The 4,249-nt window shown below is 39.7% G+C and overlaps 1 non-coding gene across 1 annotated transcript; it reads right to left on the bottom strand.

Moving 5' to 3' along the window:
* Positions 1-3,561: 3,561 nt before the first annotated feature.
* LOC145071558 (small nucleolar RNA R71) lies at positions 3,562-3,668 on the bottom strand. Its single transcript, XR_013690565.1, has one exon. It is a non-coding gene; the product is annotated as a small nucleolar RNA R71 (small nucleolar RNA).
* Between the last annotated feature and the right edge of the window lie 581 nt (positions 3,669-4,249).

The following is a 4,249-nucleotide window of genomic DNA, read 5'->3' as shown; positions in this document are numbered from 1 at the left end:
ACGTGTTTTCAGCTTTTAGTTGAGTAGTTAAGTTTTAGTTAAGTTTCTAGTCTTGCAAAACTAGAGAAACCCCTATTTTCTATTACTTGTTTTTAGTTAATTCTATTTTTTAGTTTTAATTTTTCGTTCCCTGGGTTTGATACCCTACTTATTTAGCTACACCACAATTGATAGGTCCACTTCCCTTGTGTGTTAATTTTATAATTAAAAGTAGGATTAAAACTAGTTGAGTTCACACACACCAAGTTTTTGGCGCCGTTGCCGGGGAACGGTTAAAAAATTAGCACTAATTTCTAGTTTTATCGATCCTTTGTGTGAGATTTACCTTGAACAAAGTTAGTTTTAGGTAATTTAGTTATTAGGATTAATTTTAATAGTTTTCTGTTTTAGAAATTTAATTAGAAGTTTTTTCTGTTTCTGCCTTGAACTCACCGAGTGCAGTCGAAGCTACTCGGCGAGTCCATCGCTGTTTCACAGTTTTTATTTTTATTTTCTTTTTGTTCTTTTACACATTTTTCCTGCTTTTATTGCAGAGTGTTTATGACCAGAGGAGGCAATATACCTTTAACTCCACCACTTGCAGACCCTGAAGATACTTTAAGGAATAACAAAGGCAAAGCCGTTGGAGAATCCGCTTCTTCAAAGTACTCACCTTTGAAGAATCTCAAATCCGTTTTTAGCAAGAAAAAGAGCAACAAATCAGGAGCATCCAACACCTCTTCCTTGGTAAACATAGACCCAAGCAAGGAAGACATCGCGTACGAATCCGAAAAGGAAGAAAGTGAATTTGAAGAAGGTAGCGATCTAGAAGGCGGATTCGACACCACGACTAACATCGATGAAGTTACCATGGGCGAGTGGAAGAAGAGGATGTGTAAAGACACCGGCCCGAGACTTGTGCAACCCACAATTCCCGCGACTGCCACTTTTGAGCTTAAGGGCACATACTTGCTCAACTCAAGGAGATCCCCTTCTACGGTAAACATCACGAAGATGCATATAAACACTTGGATGAGGTCAATGTTGTAGCCGATTATTTTAATGTTCCAAATGTGCCTCGTGAAACCCAGTTGCTTCGTATGCTGCTAGGCACGTTCAAGGGTGCTGCTAATGTGACATCCCCATTTTCACGGCCAGAAAAGACCTATTTTGTTTATGCTTTATAGAAATCAGAGTGCCTCTTTTAATAAAAATGTTGGGGAATTTGTTCCCAGTAAAACATGATAAATACGTTATCAAAGCATCTCCGAAGAAAAGTATTTTTATTCATTTTAAAGCATTTGGGATGTCATGGTCAGTAGAGAAACATAAGCATAAACAGAACTTACATTCATTATCACTAGTGATTTATATCTCCTTAATCTCTCAATGTAACGTGACTTCATATCATCACCTGTGATACAAATAAACTGAGTGGGTCAGGTTGGGAACCTGGTGAGTACATAGGGTTTTCAACCCTCAATAATATAATTATTATGTTTAAACAATCAAGCAATCAACCCAATTACCCATCCCCATTATCTTCTTTATTCTTAAGGATCCACCCTCAGAATCAGCTATTCCTCGTTCATTCATTCCTAAGGATCATCCGGAGGAATCGGCACGAAGTCCATCGTTGCCATGGTTTACACAACGGACACTAAGTCTACATAGTCGCCAGGGTTTAGGCATCAAGTCTGCATGATCGTCAAGGTTTACCCAACGGGCACTAAGTCTACATAGTCGCCAGGGTTTAGGCATCAAGTCTGCATGATCGCCAAGGCTTACACAACGGGCACTAAGTCTACATAATCGCCAGGTTTTAAGCATCAAGTCTGCATGATCGCCAAGGTTTAGGCACCAAGTCTGCATGATCACCAAGGTTTAGGTATCAAGTCTGCATGATCACCAAGGTTTAAAGTACACCGCGTGAACACATCGTTCACAACACCTACAGGTTGCGAGCCTGCTAGTGTTCCACTGGACTGTCTAGAATAGTCTGTGGTTGTCATCCATACTCTGCTGAATAACGAGACCATCGTTTGGGAAAAGGCTTCTCACATCGTTCACCTCTCACCCTCACCTCGTGGTCTATAACACCTCTCAACTCATCATCAAACTCATATTCCATCTATTACATCTACCCATGTTTTAACCCAACATTATCGTAGATATAAAATACATATACAGTTTAAATCATTTAAAACATATATAAAATCGTTCCTCCAGCATAGACAACAATTATTCATATAATATGCACACATAGCACGTAATTTATATAAACTACTTCATATCTATGTGTAAGATGAAAGTAACTATACACTCACCTGAAAGGTGGTGACTCAGCACTCGGACAACGCTTCGATACTCTTAAAACAATTTTCCTTCGATAAAACCTAGTATCAACACCACTAGGGTTTTATCTAATGATAACCGCGACAAATTAATAGTCTGATTATTATTACTATTATATAAGCGTTAAACAATACTTATATAACTCATAATAATAGCCCAAATAATTATTTTAAGGACCTAATAAGATTACTATAATTAATTGAAAGCTATATTAAAAATTGCATAAGCGTAGCTCACTTAGAGCGGATTTTAAAGAAAACCGGGCTTTGCTCGGAGAAGCATTTCGAAACCAAAAGACCCTTTTTCTCGAGACTCCGGGGCTTCCTTAGGGTGCTAGGGGTTTTATCTAGGGTTTAAGAGTGGTTTGGAGCCTTAGAGAGAGATAGTAATCTAGAGAGAGAGTGACAAATGTGCAAGAATGTCGGTAGCCTTCGCTGCCTTTTATAGTGCGAGCCCTCGGTCTACGCTGGGCGTACTAAAGGTGGTACGCGGCGCGTTCGTCGGATAAGATTGCCAGGTGGTGTCCTCCGGGTGGTGCGACGTGGAGAAGTCTCGGACCGCACAAGAGCGAGGTATGCTGGGTGTACTTTGTTTCGGACGCGGGACGTAATGCGAAGGTGTCGTGTCACTCATCCGAAACGAGGCGTGATCAGCAAGCAACGGTCCAGATCATGCCCCGTCATCATTATTGCATCAGGCTTCGCAAATTGCACACTTAACTTTAAAAATTCGTAACTTTTGTGTACTATCTCCGTTTTTGACGTTCTTTATATCCACGAGAAGTCGGGAACATACTCAAACGAAGTCAGATTTGGGTGTTCTTTTTATGAACGCTCTTGGTTTAACATTTTCTATGACTTTTGTTTAGATCGCTAAGTCTAAATCTTGCTGTATCGTAAATTCACTATTTACGTTTCCCGGTATCGTATATTCACTATCTGCAACTTCGACGGGTCATAACTTCTTCGTTATAACTTGGATTTCGGCGGTCTTTATATGTACGGAAACCTTGTAACATACACTACAACTTGGTTAAGATTATTTATTCTAAATAATATTTTGCTAAAAAGTCTCTTTCGACACTTATTGCCTCTAATTTGACTAGCCCGGATCTATAGGCGTTACAGCTAAGGATTGGCTCAAGTCACTTCCTCCCGGATCCATCACTACATGGTCTAAGATGAAGGAAGAATTTATTGACCAGTTTTTCCCACCTTCAAAGATAACCAAGTTAAAAAAGTTATTGCCAATTTTGAACAACAAGCTGGAGAGTCCCTTTATGAGGCATGGGAAAGATACAAGAGTCTATTAAGGAATTGCCCACATCATGATCATAATAGCCAACAAGAAGTCTCCATTTTTTTTGATGGGGTCAATGTGACTACAAGGCAGCTTCTTGACTCGCAAGGAACGCTCACCAAGAAGCCACCCTCGGTGATCTAGGAATTAATTAAGGAGTTCTCTAAACACTCTAGAGAGTATCATAACCCACGAAATTAAGTAAGTAGGGGGTGGTGAACACTGTTAACGATAGAATGGCGGCAATGATGGCTAAACTAGATAGTTTAGATAGGAGGATGACTAAGATGGATCAAACAATCCATGCTATTCGGGTTGGATGTGAGAATTGTAATGGACCACATATTACTAAAGATTGTGATTTGGATGAGAATGGAAACAAGAAGGCTCAAGTATTCTATTCAAGTGACGACAAATTTGATGATAATTGGTGAAAACCGAAGAAGGAATGGCTCCCGTATGACGAGTACAAAAAGGCAAAGGAGGAGAAGTACAAGCAAAAAGATGGGGTTTCTATCAAAAGGAGGAACCAGTTATGGAAAAGAGAGTTGATTTGGAAGAGATGTTCACAAGGTTTGTAGCTACGTCCGAGAAGAGACACAATGATACCGACATT

The sequence above is a fragment of the Lactuca serriola genome, chromosome 8 (assembly GCF_051521515.1).
Source record: "Lactuca serriola cultivar US96UC23 chromosome 8, Lser_US96UC23_V15, whole genome shotgun sequence".
NCBI classification, from domain to species: domain Eukaryota; kingdom Viridiplantae; phylum Streptophyta; class Magnoliopsida; order Asterales; family Asteraceae; genus Lactuca; species Lactuca serriola.
The sequence above is the reverse complement of the archived record's forward strand: the minus strand, read 5'-3'. Positions and strand labels throughout refer to the sequence as shown.